Source organism: Bubalus kerabau, chromosome X (assembly GCF_029407905.1).
Source record: "Bubalus kerabau isolate K-KA32 ecotype Philippines breed swamp buffalo chromosome X, PCC_UOA_SB_1v2, whole genome shotgun sequence".
NCBI classification, from domain to species: Eukaryota; Metazoa; Chordata; class Mammalia; order Artiodactyla; family Bovidae; genus Bubalus; species Bubalus kerabau.
Genome location: NC_073647.1, coordinates 105,428,952 through 105,444,443, shown reverse-complemented (window position 1 = coordinate 105,444,443; position 15,492 = coordinate 105,428,952). Strand labels below are relative to the sequence as shown.

The following is a 15,492-nucleotide window of genomic DNA, read 5'->3' as shown; positions in this document are numbered from 1 at the left end:
ATTGTCCTCAATCAATGTTGGATGACTTAAATCCTTCCCTTTCCTTCTATCTAGCCAATGTTAAGCATTGAACCCTTGACCACAGATTTAATTTCTACAACAAAAGCAAGTTTTGTGGCATTTTTGTCTGTCTCCTTTGTGGTGAAGTTAAAGAATGGGAGTTAAAGTTCAAAGCCGTTGGCAAATAATACTCAAGCAACATTATCAAATTATTTAATAATTATTGCAAATCCAGACATTGGAATGCCAAGGTTTTAAAAATGATTTTACTCTTCTTAAATTATGCATTCTTTCAATACTCTTCTAATAGGTGAATATTAATATGGCTATGTTGAGTTTTGCAAATAAAATACCATTGACATTTTGATTGGGATTATTGTGAAGTTTATAACCCTTGTGCTCTGGAAATAAGGTTTTGTCTACCATTATTATTAGATCACCCACCTATCCTGTAACTCCCCTCCTGTGTTAGCAAGTCTTTCTCTTCCTTTCCCTTCCCTTTTTAAAATTAACTTTTATTGGAGTAGAGTTGCTTTACAATGTGTTAGTTTCTTCCCCTTGCCTTTGGCACAGACATTTGTAAAGATTGGAAGCCATAACGGGTTGTGAAAGAGTTGAACTTTTATATTATAACGAATTATACAAAAGGACACATAGATGAGACATGGGAACCCTGCCTGATGACTATGAGGGATCCTTGGCTAGAACCTGGAGACTTTATAATCTGAGATTATAATCTGTGATTCTTTCCCTATCACCCCAGTCACCACCTCCATCATCCTTAGCTCTGCAAAACTGATAAACTGTCTCTCCGTTTATCATTCAAACCTTGTTTCAAAACTCTCAATTTTATCACTTCTCTTTAACTACTGTGAATGCCATCATTTTCTATTATGTTTTGTATGTGGTTCTTGCTGATACACATAAAAGTTATTGATAGTTTAAATAGTTGCTGTTTATTCTAGCCTTTTATAGAATACATATGTACCAAGGCATTTTGTGTTGTTTTTAATGTGTTTTCCAATAATACACTCTTATCATCCTTAAGCAATGATTATTTTTTCTCTATCCTGAAAGTTATAGGTTTCATTTCTTTTTAATATCTTTTCATGGTGGAGAGAATTTCTAAAGCAATATTAGGTAGTGGAGATACTGAGCATATTTGTCTTGGTCCTAATTTTAATGGAATTTCCTCCAGTGGTGGTTATAAAATCATTTTGTGTCTTTTTACAGAAAAAAAAAAAAAAACTCACGTCAATGTAGCCTTCTACAAATATACTTTTAAAGTACACAGTGTTTTTTTTTTTTTAATGCGAATAGGTGCTGAATTATTTTTGATTGCCTTTGGAAAATCTATTGTGTACTTAAAATAATTTAAATCTGTATAATACAGTCTTCAAATCTAGTTGCACAATAAATATTTCAGTTTGTTCAAATCATCTTTTATTCTTACTCCATTTAATATTTGTTTTCATATACAACCCACATCTCTTTAACATTATTCTTAGATATTTTATTTTTATTGCTAGTGTCACTAAGTCATTATTTATGGTATATTGGGAAATAGCAATCTGGGAGTCGTGTGTACAGATGATTTGCCAAGCACTTTGACTAAGAGATTTATTTCTCCATTAACTCTCGTTTTCCTCAGTATACCATCAAATTGCTTATAAATAATGAATTACTTAACCAGTGTTATGCTTTTTAGTACATATTTTAATTTTGTGGGGAAACCTATATGGACTGTTTATGCTCTCCCCCCCAAATCCCCATTGCTTATGTTTTACTTTAAAAATTAATATGTTTTAATAAAAAAATGAACTAAAATATTCAAGACAAAAACTATATATTGCATATTTGCTTAAAATGTAAAATATAAAAATATTCACCCATTATAAAAAAACAAAAAATGATTGAATGCAAACATATGAAGATGTTATGAATGGTTGCTTTGCTTTTTCCCCATTTCTACATATATTAATGACTTTCTATTCTCATAACTAAAAAATACCACTAAAATAATATTACTAAAGTTAGTCAAACAAATAAAAAGTATCTTTTGCCACTCATTAATCTGGCAGACTGAAACAGAAAAAAGTTAATATATAATGTTTTGGACTACATATATCAATCATTCTAACAAACTTTACTTCCAGTGATCTTTATTGGATCAAGCTCCAGTCAGTGAAATTTCAAGCTTTTACTAGCTGTATGTGATAAGCAGCAAATGAAGTCTAGAACATGAACAGGAATGTGACAAAGTCTTCATTTCTATTTGTTTACCTCCATCCCTCAAAATGGACTTCAGCTGTGATAGTTTTTCTCAGAACTCTCAGTATATCACTTGAAATGTGTGATGAAGAAAACACAAATCTGGAAGAGCATATATGGATTCAAATATGTACTTACCCATTTCTTAACCTTGGAGCAGTACCTTGCTGAGCCTCATTTTCTTCTTCTTCATCTGTAAAATGGGGCCAATAATAATTATTAGAGAAACAATGTAATCAGGACCTAGGGAGCATACTTGTTTATCAATACTACCCTTGACTATTCTTGAATTGAAAATATCGAGTAACACAAAACATCCATATTTGGCAAGGACATCATTTTCATACTTACAAATGAACAAGAGAGTAACTGGAAATTCACACATAAAGGACAAACACATCCATTATCATGATCTCTCACAGAAATACCATACATAAAATCATCATTTTTTTTTCCTCACTGATCCATTTCATACTGGGAATGGAAGGAAAGACAACTAAGAATGATACCTTCCCTCTAGAGAGTTAAAAGATGGAAGAAGTAAGCATACAGAGCACAAGTGTAGGGAATTGTCTTAGGTGGGAGAAAGGAAATCTCTTCCACTGTACTTGAATTCCTTTCAAGTACAAGGATGGATGTTGTGATCTATTTCAAAATAGAATTCTTTACCCCACCCCCCTCCAGATAGGGTTACATCCCTTTCCAACATGACTTTGAAGCTCCTCACATCAAGAGGTGTAGTCTTTTTCTCCGTACTTGAATTGGGGCTGGTCTTGTAGCTTGGTTTGACTAATAAAGTGCTGAGTAAATGGTATTGTGCCAATTCTGAGTATTGTTGTTCAGTCACTCAGTCGTGTCCAACTCTTTGCAACCCCATGGACTACAGCATTCCAGGCCTCCTGTCCTTCACCATCTCCCAGAGCCTGCTCATACTCCTGTCCATTGAGCTGGTGATGTCATGCAACCATCTCATCCTCTGTTGTCCCCTTCTCCTCCTGCCTTCAATCTTTTCCAGCATCAGGATCTTTTCTAATGAGTCAGCTCTTCACATCAGGTGGCCAAAGTATTGGAGCTTCAGCTTCAGCATCAGTCCTTCCAATGAATATTCAGGGTTGATTTCCTTTAGGATTGACTGCTTTGATCTCCTTGCAATCCAAGGGACTCTCAAGAGTCTTCGCCAACACCACAGTTCAAAAGCATCAATTCTTTGGTGCACAGCTTTCTTTAGAGTCCACCTGTCACATCCATACATGACTACTAGAAAATCCATAGCTTTGACTATATGGACCTTTCTCAGCAAAGTACTGTCTCTGCTTTTTAATATGCTGTCTGGGTTGGTCATAGCTTTTCTTCCAAGGAGCAAGCGTTGTTTAATTTCATGACTGCAGTAACCATCTGCAGTGATTTTTGGAGCCCAAGAAAATAAAGTCTGTCACTGTTTCCATTGTTTCCCCATCTATCTGCCATGAGGTGAAGGGACCAGATGCCATGATCTTCATTTTTTGAATATTAAGTTTTACACCAACTTTTTCACTCTCCTCTTTCACTTTAATCAAGAGGCTCTTTAGTTCCTCTTTCACTTTCATCAAGAGTCTCTTTAGTTCCTCTTCACTTTCTGCCATAAGGGTGATGTCATCTGCATATCTGAGGTTATTGATATTTCTCCCAGCAATCTTGATTCCAGCTTGTGCTTCATCCAGCCCAGCATTTCACATGATGTACTCTGGATATAAGTTAAATAAGCAGGGTGACAATATACAGACTTGATGTACTTCTTTCCCAAGTTTGAACTAGTCAATTGTTCCATGTCTAGTTCTCACTGTTGCTTCTTGACCTGCATAAAGGTTTCTCAGGAGGCAGGTAAGGTGGTCTCGTATTCCTATCTCTGTAAGAAGTGGAGGTGATACAAGATGGTGGAACAGAAGGATGTGCGCTCATGTTCTCTGACAAGGACACCAAAATCTCAACTAGCTGCTGAACAACCATCAATAGGAAAATGTTGGATCCCACCAAAAAAAGATATCCCATGTCCAAAGGTAAAGGAGAAGCTCCAACAAGATGGTAGGAGGGGCACAATTGCATTTAGAATCAAACCTCATACCTGCCAGAGATGCTTGGAGGGTGCAAACAAAACCTCATGCACACCAGGACCCAGGGAAAGGAGCAGTGACCCCCACAAGAGTCTGAGCTAGACCTGCCTTTGAGTGTTTGAATGTCTCCTGTGGAGGCATGGGTCAGCAATTCTTGTGTACTTCAGCTTTCACTCTTGGATCCCTGCTCAGTTTCCATGTGAATGATCCTGGGCCAGTTGACTGAAGGATGATAGACCACAAGTAGCAGAAATAAACAACTCATGGCATCTGGGGCCATCTTAAAAAATCCATTCCATGGTTTATCTGACAGTTCACCACAGGAATATGAATGGGTCCAACTGAGACTAGATTATTTGAGCTAAGCCTTAATTGCTCAACCAGAGTAAGAAGAGCTAAATAAATGGGTGTCATTTTAAGCCACTAAGTATAGGGGTTATTTATTATACAGCAATAACCAACTGATAGAAGAGTGAATGTGGCAAAGTTTTTAGGTTTGGTTATGAGAAAATGAAAAGAATTCTACCTGATAGAGTGAAAACTCTGGTTATGATAGCTGGAGGGTTTGGCTAATTCTCTCTGTGAAATTCAAGTATAAAGCTGGAAAAAGTTGTCAAAAGCAGCAATAGTAAGTGCCAGACAATTAGCTTTGCTGATCATAATGTAAGTGCCTGACATTAAGCTTTTGATTGCTACAGCATCTATTTCCAACATCCATCTCCAACAAGCACATTGCCCAACACACAACTAGAGAAGGAGCCAGGCTGCCCCACCCATTTTAGAAATCCCTGGTTGACCTAGATTACTGACCATTTGAGTGATCCTGCTTCCCTTCCCACACTTTAATTCCTACTCTCCTAAGTTCACCCATAAAGAGTGAACATACAAAACCCTAGATGCCTCAAACTCAACCCCAAATAAAGGCACAACTTCAGGTTCAGGCTTTCTCTCTCTCTGTCTCTCCCAATGACCTCCCTGTGAGGCCCTGGGTATGCCATGTACTCTCCAGGACTTGTAAATAATAAACCTTGTATTTTTCAAAGTTTCTTGATGGTTGTTGCTGAGGTGTCATGTTATCACATCATATCATTAATAATAAAAATCATAAGGGCCAGTTCAGCCACAACATTAGCTATGGTTGGGGAAATTTCTGTGGGGGTGTCCCACAATTATCAGGGGTCCAGATGACTGCCTCTAGGCATTTGTACCCAAGAACATCACTATTGATAGGCTGAAATCAATACAAAACAAGCAACCATTTTATGTCTATGAAAGTCCACTGAAGCCAAAGAACTTACTGAAGCACAGTTAGCCTTGCAAAACTACTAGAGACGTGTGCAGGAATAAGTCTGTGGCCTTGCATGAGGCTGTTCCCATCAAGCACACCCTTCATTCCCCTTCAGCTATGAAGGTGAGAAGAATAGTTTTACCAAACTATGGGCTGGCCCCCCAAATTAGCAGCTTAACTCTGAGAGGAAGTAAATTCCATTTGGGTCAGATAGTGAAAGACTGTTAGCTAATACTTATAAACTCATTAGGAAACAAATGGTAAAATCTGTTCATTTGTTAGCCCACGTTTGAGGTTCCAGTGGGACAAGCAGTGAACCATGCAAGAATTTGATGGGGAGAGCTTGAAAATGAAAGCACCATACTAGAGTTCTACATATCTCTGACTGACTGGGAAAATATGCATTCTTATGAAAGAGATCCAAGAGAAGCAAAGAAAAAGTAAAACTGAAAGTAGACTTGAGAACTGACTGAAATGTTGATTGTGCTTCCCAGATCAGCTGAGGGTGGGAGTCTTACAGGCTCAAGATATTTGAGAACAACCTCTTCCCAAATCATTGCCCAATCACTAAGCTATGTAGACACAAGGAAAAATAGGAAGTCAGAATAAAAAATTAAAATTAAAAAAATGAACAGAAATCTCATTGGCTGCTTACCATGGAGTAAGAAATTACAATGCTAACTCTCTAGAGAGAAAAAAAAAAAAAAACAAACTCATAAAGTTAAAACCAAATCCAGAATTGCTACAATATATTATCTAAAATATCCAGTTTACAACCCAAGCTTTTTTTCTCTTCATATTTAAGGACTCATCTGATACCTTATTCTAATATTAACAAATGCAATTTATAAATTTATTTATTAATTGAAGGTTAATTGCTTTACAGAATTTTGTTGTTTTCTGTCAAACCTCAGTATGAATCAGCCATAGGTATGCATATATCCCCCCCTCCTTGAATCTTCCTCCCATCCACCTCCCCATCTCACCCTTCTAGGTTGATACAGAGCCCCCCTTTTTGAGTTTCCTGAGACATACAGCAAATTCCCATTGGCTGTCTATTTTACATATGGTAATGTAAGTTTCCATGTTACTCTCTCCATATATCTCCCCCTCTCCCCACCTCTCCCCATGCCGATAAGTCTGTTCTCTATGTGTTTTTTTCCACTGCTGCCCTGCAAATAAATTCTTCAGTACCATCTTTCTGAATTCCAGATATATGTTTAGTATACGATACTCATCTTTCTTTTTCTGACTTACTTTACTTTGTATAACAAGCTCTAGTTTCCATCCACCTCATTAGAACTGACTCAAATGCATTCCTTTTTATGGCTGAGTAATATTCCATTGTGGATATGTACCACAACTTCTTTACCCATTCATCTGTCAATTGACATCTAGGTTGCTTCCAAGTTCTACCCACTGTAAACAGTGCTGCAATGAACAATGGGATACATGTGTTTTCTTTCAACCTTGGTTTCCTCAGGCTATGTACCTAGGAGTGGGATTGCTGGGTCATATGGTGGTTTTATTCCTAGCCTTTTGAGGAAATCTCCATACAGTCTTCCATAATGGTTGCATCGATTTACATTCCCACCAACAGTGAAAGAGGGTTCCCTTTTCTTCATACCCTCTCTAGCATTTATTATGTAGACTTGATGATGGCCATTCTTACTTTGTGAGGTGATATCTCATTGTAGTTTTGATTTGCATTTCTCTAATAATGAGCGATTTTGAGAGTCTTTTCATGTGTTTCTTAGCAATGTTTTCTTTGGAGAAATGTCTGTTTAGGTCTTTTCCCCACATTTTTATTGGGTTATTTGTTTTTTTCTGGTATTGGCTTCTATGAGCTGCTTGTATATTTTGGAAATTAATCCTTTGTCAGTTGTTTCATTTGCTATTTTCTCCCATTCTAAGGGTTGTCTTTTCACCATGCTTATACTTTCCTTTGCTGTGCAAAAGCTTTTAGGTTTAATAAGGTCCCACTTGTTTAGTTTTTATTTCCATTATTCTAGGAGGTGGGTCATAGAGGATCTTGCTTTGATTTATGTCATCAAGTGTTCTGCCTATGTGTTCTAAGAGTTTTATAGTTTCTGGTCTTACATTTAGGGCTTTAATCCATTTTGAGTTTATCTTTGCGTATGGTATTAGGAAGTGTTCTAATTTTATTCTTTTACATGTAGCTGTCCAGCTTTCCCAGCACGATTTATTGAAGAGGCTGTCTTTGCCCCATTGTATATTCTTGCCTCCTTTGTCAAAAATAAGGTACCCATAGGTGCATGGGTTTATTTCTGGGCTTTCTGTCTTGTTCCATTGGTCTATATTTCGGTTTCTGTGACAGTACCATACTGTCTTGATGACCGTAGCTTTGTAGTATAATGTGAAGTCAGGAAATTCCTGAAATTAATCCCTTCAGCTCCATTCTTCTTTCTCAAGACTGCTTTGGCTATTTGGAGTCTTTTCTGTTTCCATATGAATTGTGAAATTCTTTGTTCTACTTCTGTGAAAAAAACCATTGGTAATTTGATAGGGATCACATTGAATCTGTAGATTGTGTTTGGTAGTATAGTCATTTTCAGAATATTGATTCTTCCTACTCAGGAACATGGACTATCTCTCCACTGTTTATATCATCTTTGATTTCTTTCTTATAGTTTTCTGTATACAGCTCTTTTGTCTCGTTAGGTAAGTTTACTCCAAGATATTTTATCTTTTTTGTTCCAATGGTGAATGGGATTGATTCTTAATTTCTGTTTCTGATTTTCCATTGTTAATATATAAGAATCCAAGTGATCTCTGTATATTGATTTTGTATCCTGCAACTTTGCTAAACTCACTGATTAGCTGTAGTAAATTTCTGATACTGTCTCCAGGGCTTTCTTTTCATTTTTTGGTTTTGAGCTAATATATAATTTTTAATTTATATTTTACTTGGAGGCTAATTACTTTAAAATATTGTAGTGGTTTTGCCATACATTGACATGAATCACCCATGGGTGTACATGTGTTCCCCATCCTGAACCCCTCTCCCACCTCGCTCCCTATCCCATCCCTCTGGGTCATCCCAGTGCACCAGCCCTGAGCACCCTGTCTCATGCATTGAACCTAGACTGGTGATCTCTTTCACATATGATAATATACATGTTTCAATGTTATTCTCTCAAATCATCCCACCACCTTCTCCCACAGAGTCCAAAAGACTGTTCTATACATCAGTGTCTCTTTTGCTGTCTCGCATATAGGGTTATCATTACCATCTTTCTAAGTTCCATATATATGCATCAATATACTGTATTGGTATTTTTCTTTCTGGCTTACTTCACTCTGTATAATGGGCTCCAGTTTCATTCACCTCATTAGAACTGATTCAAATGTATTCTTTTTAATGGCTGAGTAATATTCCATTTACAGCTTTATTATCCATTCGTCTGCTGATGGACATCTTGGTTGCTTCCATGTCCTGGCTATTATAAGCAGTGCTGCGATGAACATTGGGGTACACATGTCTCTTTCAATTCTGGTTTCCTCAGTGTGTATGCCCAGCAGTGGGATTACTGGTTCATATGGCAGTTGTATTTCCAGTTTTTAAAGGAATCTCCACACTGTTCTCCATAGTGGCTGCACTAGTTTGCATTCCCACCAACAGTTAAGAAGATTCCCTTTTCTCTACACCCTCTTCAGCTTGTAGACTTTAGGATAGCAGCCATTCTGACTGGTGTGAGATGGTACCTCATTGTGGTTTTGATTTGCATTACTCTGATAATGAGTGACGTTGAGCATCTTTTTATGTGTTTGTTAGCCATCTACATGTTTTCTTTGAAGAAATGTCTGTTTAAATCTTTGGTCCATTTTTTGATTGGGTCGTTTATTTTTCTGGAATTGAGCTGCATGAGCTGCTTGTATATTTTTGAGATTAATTGCTTGTCAACTGCTTTGTTTGCTACACCTATGTCAGAAAATAGCTCATAATGTTCCTATGAGGATTAAGTTAGGCTAAGAGGTTTTTAGCTGTTTCTCCTTGGTGTTTTCTCCTGGTCATTTTTATACTATCCTGAGCAGATTTAGTTTTCAAATTTATGGGCAAGCAAAGTCAAGGAAATGTAGCTAGTATCTGTGCAGTAAGGAGATGACATTATTAAAAGCATATTCATTCTCAAAAACAATAATAAAATAAAGACCTAGTTTTGAAAATAGTATCACTGGTAGATATTAATATGACCATAGAACAGTCTTATGGACTCTGTGGGAGAGGGAGAGGGTGGGAAGATTTGGGAGAATGGCATTGAAACATGTAAAATATCATGTATGAAATGAGTTGCCAGTCCAGGTTCGATGCACGATACTGGATGCTTGGGGCTGGTGCACTGGGACGACCCAGAGGGATGGAATGGGGAGGGAGGAGGGAGGAGGGTTCAGGATGGGGAACACATGTAAACCTGTGGCGGATTCATTTTGATATTTGGCAAATCTAATACAATTATGTAAAGTTTAAAAATAAAATAAAATTAAAAAAAAATCATTTTAAATATCAATGGTCTAAATATATCAATAAAAGGACAGGCAATAAAAAAGAATACCCAACTATATACTGTCTACAAGAAACCCACTTTAAATATAGAGACACAGAGGTTAAAAGTAAAGTGGTAGGGAGAACTTCCAAGATGGTGGAGGAAAAATATGGGGAGACCAACTCTCTCCACAAAAATATATCAAAAATTTATGTGCATATGGAACAACTCCTACAGAACAACTTCTGAATGTTGGCAGAAGACCTCAGACTTCCAAAAGGCAAACCAATCTCCTTAGAATAAGGTAGGGGAAAAGACAAAGATAAAAAAGAGGTAAAGGATTTCAGGACAGGGACCTGTGCCCTGGGGAGGGAGTCCTGAAGGAGGAAAACTTTCTACACACTCAGAAACCCCCTCACACATGGAGTCAGTGAGGAGCTTTGGAACCTCAGAGGTGAATGCAGCAACAGGTGCTTGGAAGGCAAAACGGAAAGAATTTACCAGAGAGATCATTGCTGAACAGCACTTCCCAGACGAGAAGCGAACAGTACTCCTGCACCCACCAAGGAGAGTGGGGCCTGGGTACTGAGGCTCAGGTTCAGTGGGTCAGACCCCAAGGAGAAGACAGGGGTTGACTGCCCTGAAGATATTCTGAGCGGGCTAGTACGACACAGCTGAGGGAGTCTACTGTAAAGCCTGGGCCTGCCAGAGAGACAAGAGATTCTTGTCGCCAGGACACTAACTCCATGTACTCACAGACAGTGGCTGTGCTGCCCAGTGGGTGGCCATCAAAGTCGGCAGACATGGCATGTCTAAAGTTTATGATACCAGAGAGGGGAACACAAGCCACTGCCAAAACCAGGGAGAGGGCCTGAGGCAGCAACAAAATGCCGCTGCTACGGTCCCAACCCCAAAGGCGGCAGTTGCCACCAAGCTGTGAGCAGGCACAAATTACTGCCCACACCTTCCTGGGAGTCCAAGTAGCTTGATTTTCCCTAGGAATATACAACACGAGACCAAATCCTATGGGAGAACACATAAACTGCCTCAGACTGTAACAACATCCTTCTGGTCTCCACAGCCTCAGGCACTCCTTAGTACATCTCAGTTGTGGCTTCCAAACACCCCCCTGTCCCCAGCCCAACTGAGAAAGTGAGCCCTAATAAGCCTTGGCCTTTGCCTCCTCTTGTTTGTGTGGGGAACAAACACTGGAGGGCAGCCTACAAAGGCGGACCCAAAACCAAGTGGAGCACTAGGGACTGTGTGACCAAAGAAGAGGAAGAGAATTAGCTCCTACAGCCTACAATCCTCCTATAATCCTACAGTGCAGATTATATCGCTGCAATTAGCTGAGACTGTGGACTTTAGGGGCGATTGTGCACCTTGGAAGCAAGTACAAGCTAGACTAAGGAAAGATCTGAGTTTGCACTGGCCCCACAGTACCCACAGCAGGTCCAGAGACCTTCCTAGAAATGTTGGAGGTCTTCCTGAGTAGGCAGATTGTCTGGAGCACATTTTGGGAAGAGGACAACGGAGGAATTATGAGGAAATCACCTTTACTATCATTCTCTATATATTTTTTATTTTTATTCTTTTTCATATTGTTCTAACATTGTTCTTTCTTTCTTATTCCTTTAATTTTTATTTTTATATTTTTTCTTTTTATTATTTATTTATTTAAATTTATTTTATTTTTTATTTTTTAACTTTACAATATTGTATTGGTTTTGCCATATATCAAAATGAATCTGCCACAGGTATACATGTGTTCCCCATCTTGAACCCTCCTCCCTCCTCCCTCCCCATACCATCCCTCTGGGTCGTCCCAGTACACCAGCCCCAAGCATCCAGTATCATGCATTGAACCTGGACTGGTGACTCATTTCATATATGATATGACATGCATGTTTCAATGCCATTCTCCCAAATCATCCCACCCTCTCCCTCTCCCACAGAATCCAAAAGACTGTTCTATACATCAGTGTCTCTTTTGCTGTCTCATATACAGGGTTATTGTTACCATCTTTCTAAATTCCATATATTTGCGTTAGTATAAATTTATTTATTTTAATTGGAGGCTAATTACTTTACAATATTGTATTCATTTCGCCATACATTGACATGAATCTGCCACGGGTGTACATGTGTTCCCCATACTAGTTTGCATTCCCACCAACAGTGTAAGAGGGTTCCCTTTTCTCACACCCTCTCCAGCATTTATTGCTTGTAGACTTTTGGATAGCAGCCATTCTGACTGGCGTGAAATGGTACCTCATTGTGGTTTTGATTTGCATTTCTCTGATAATGAGTGATGTTGGGCATCTTTTCATGTGTTTGTTAGGCATCTGTATGTCTTCTTTGGAGAAATGTCTGTTTAGTTCTTTGGCCCATTTTTTGATTCGGTCGTTTATTTTTCTGGAATTGAGCTGTAAGAGTTGCTTGCATAATTTTGAGATTAATTCTTTGTCAGTTGCTTCATTTGCTATTATTTTCTCCCATTCTGAAGGCTGTGTTTTCACCTTGCTTATAGTTTCCTTTGTTGTGCAGAAGCTTTTCATTTTAATTAGGTCCCATTTGTTTATTTTTGCTTTTATTTCCAATATTCTGGGAGGTGGGTCATAGAGGATCCTGCTGTGGTTTATGTCGGAAAGGGTTTTGCCTATGTTCTCCTCTAGAAGTTTTATAGTTTTTGGTCTTACGTTTAGATCTTTAATCCATTTTATTTTTGTGTAGGGTGTTAGAAAGTGTTCTAGTTTCATTCTTTTACAAGTGGTTGACCAGTTTTCCCAGCACCACTTGTTAAAGAGATTGTCTTTTCTCTTCTGTATATTCTTGCCTCCTTTGTCAAAGAAAAGGTGTCCATAGGTGCGTGGATTTATCTCTGGGCTTTCTATTTTGTTCCATTGATCTATATTTCTGTCTTTGTGCCAGTACCATACTGTCTTGATGACTGTGGCTTTGTAGTAGAGCCTGAAGTCAGGCAGGTTGATTCCTCCAGTTCCATTCTTCTTTCTCAAGCTTGCTTTGGTTATTCAAGGTTTTTTGTATTTCCATACAAATTGTGAAATTATTTGTTCTAGCTCTCTGAAAAATACCATTGATAGCTTGATAGGGATTACACTGAATATATAGATTGCTTTGGGTAGTTATACTCATTTTCAATATATTGATTCTTCTTATCCATGAACATGGTATATTTCTCCATCCATTAGTGTCCTCTTTGATTTCTTTCACCAGTGTTTTATAGTTTTCTATATATTGGTCTTTTGTTTTTTAGGTAGATGTATTCCTAAGTATTTTATTCTTTTCGTTGCAATGGTGAATGGAATTGTTTCCTTAATTTCTCTTTCTGTTTTCTCATTGTTAGTGTATAGGAATGCAAGGGATTTCTGTGTGTTGATTTTATATCCTGCACCTTTAGTATATTCATTGATTAGCTCTAGTAATTTTCTGGTGGAGTCTTTAGCGTCCTCTATTGGAAAAGACTCTGATGCTGGGAGGGATTGGGGGCAGGAGGAGAAGGGGACCACAGAGGATGAGATGGCATCATTGACTCAATGGACGTGAGTCTGAGTGAACTCCGGGAGTTGGTGATGGACAGGGAGGCCTGGCGTGCTGTGATTCATGGGGTCGCAAAGAGTCAGACATGACTGAGCGACTCAAGTGAACTGATATAGAGGATAATGTCATCTGCAAACAGTGAGAGTTTTACTTCTTCTTTTGCAATCTGAATTCCTTTTATTGCTTTTTCTGCTCTGATTGCTGTGGCCAAAACTATGTTGAATAGTAGTGATGAAAGTGGGTACCCTTGTCTTGTTCCTGACTTTAGGGGAAATGCTTTCAATTTTTCACCATTGAGGATAATGTTTGCTGTGGGTTTGTCATATATAGCTTTTATTATGTTGAGGTATGTTCCTTCTATTCCTGCTTTCTGGAGAGTTTTATTATAAATGGACGTTGAATATTGTCAAAGGCTTTCTCTGCATCTATTGAGATAATCATATGGCTTTTATTTTTCAATTTGTTAATGTGGTGTATCACATTGATTGATTTGTGAATATAGAAGAATCCTTGTATCCCTGGGATAAAGCCCACTTGGTCATGATGTATGATCTTTTTAATATGTTGTTGGATTCTCTTTGCTAGAATTTTGTTAAGGATTTTTGCATCTATGTTCATCAGTAATATTGGCCTGTAGTTTTCTTTTTTTGTGGTATCTTTGTCAAGGTTTTGGTATTAGGGTGATGGTGGCCTCATCGAATGAGTTTGGAAGTTTACCTTCCTCTGCAATTTTCTGGAAGAGTTTGAGTAAGATAGGTGTTAGTTCTTCTCTAAATTTTTGGTAGAATTCAGCTGTGAAGCCGTCTGGACCTGGGCTTTTGTTTGCTGGAAGATTTCTGATTACAGTTTCAATTTCCGTGCTTGTGATGGGTTTGTTAAGATTTTCTATTTCTTGCTGGTTCAGTTTTGGAAAGTTGTACTTTTCTAAGAATTTGTCCATGTCTTCCAAGTTGTCCATTTTATTGGCATATACTTGTTGATAGTAGTCTCTTATGATCCTTTGTATTTCCGTGTTGTCTGTTGTGATCTCTCCATTTTCATTTCTAATTTTATTGCTTTGATATTTCTCCCTTTGTTTCCTGATGAGTCTGGCCAATGGTCTGTCAATTTTATTTATCCTCTCAAAGAATCAGTTTTTGGCTTTCTTCATTTTTGCTATGGTCTCTTTTGTTTCTTTTGCATTTATTTCTGCTCTAATTTTTAAGATTTCTTTTCTTCTACTAACCCTGGGGTTCTTCATTTCTTCCTTTTCTAGTTGCTTTAGGTGTAGAGTTAGGTTATTTATTTGACTTTTTTCTAGTTTCTTGAGGTATGCCTGTATTGCTATGAAGCTTCCCCTTATCACTGATTTTACAGTGTCCCACAGGTTTTGGGTTGTTGTGTTTTCATTTTCATTCATTTCTATGCATATTTTGATTTCTTCTGTGATTTGTTGGTTATTCAGCAGCGTGTTGTTCAGCCTCCATGTGTTGGAATTTTTAAGTTTTTCTCCTGTAATTGAGATCTAATCTTACTGCATTGTGATCAGAAAAGATGCTTGGAATGATTTCAATTTTTTTTAATTTACCAAGGCTATGACCCAGGATGTGATCTATCCTGGAGAAGGTTCTATGTGCACTTGAGAAAAAGGTGAAATTCATTGTTTTGGGATGAAATGTCCTATAGATATCAATTAGGTCTGACTGGTCTATTGTATCATTTAAAGTTTGTGATTCCTTGTTAATTTTCTGTTTAGTTGATCTATCCATAGGTGTGAGTGGGGTATTAAAGTCTCCCA

The 15,492-nt window shown here is 37.9% G+C and overlaps 1 long non-coding RNA gene across 1 annotated transcript in view; it reads right to left on the bottom strand.

Moving 5' to 3' along the window:
• The window catches only part of LOC129639127 (uncharacterized), a 155,481-nt gene that overhangs the window by 114,263 nt on the left and 25,726 nt on the right, over positions 1 to 15,492 (bottom strand). Inside the window, exon 3 of the long non-coding RNA XR_008708205.1 lies at positions 2,410 to 2,464. This is a non-coding gene — a long non-coding RNA (uncharacterized LOC129639127). The remainder of the gene's footprint in view (positions 1 to 2,409; positions 2,465 to 15,492) is intronic.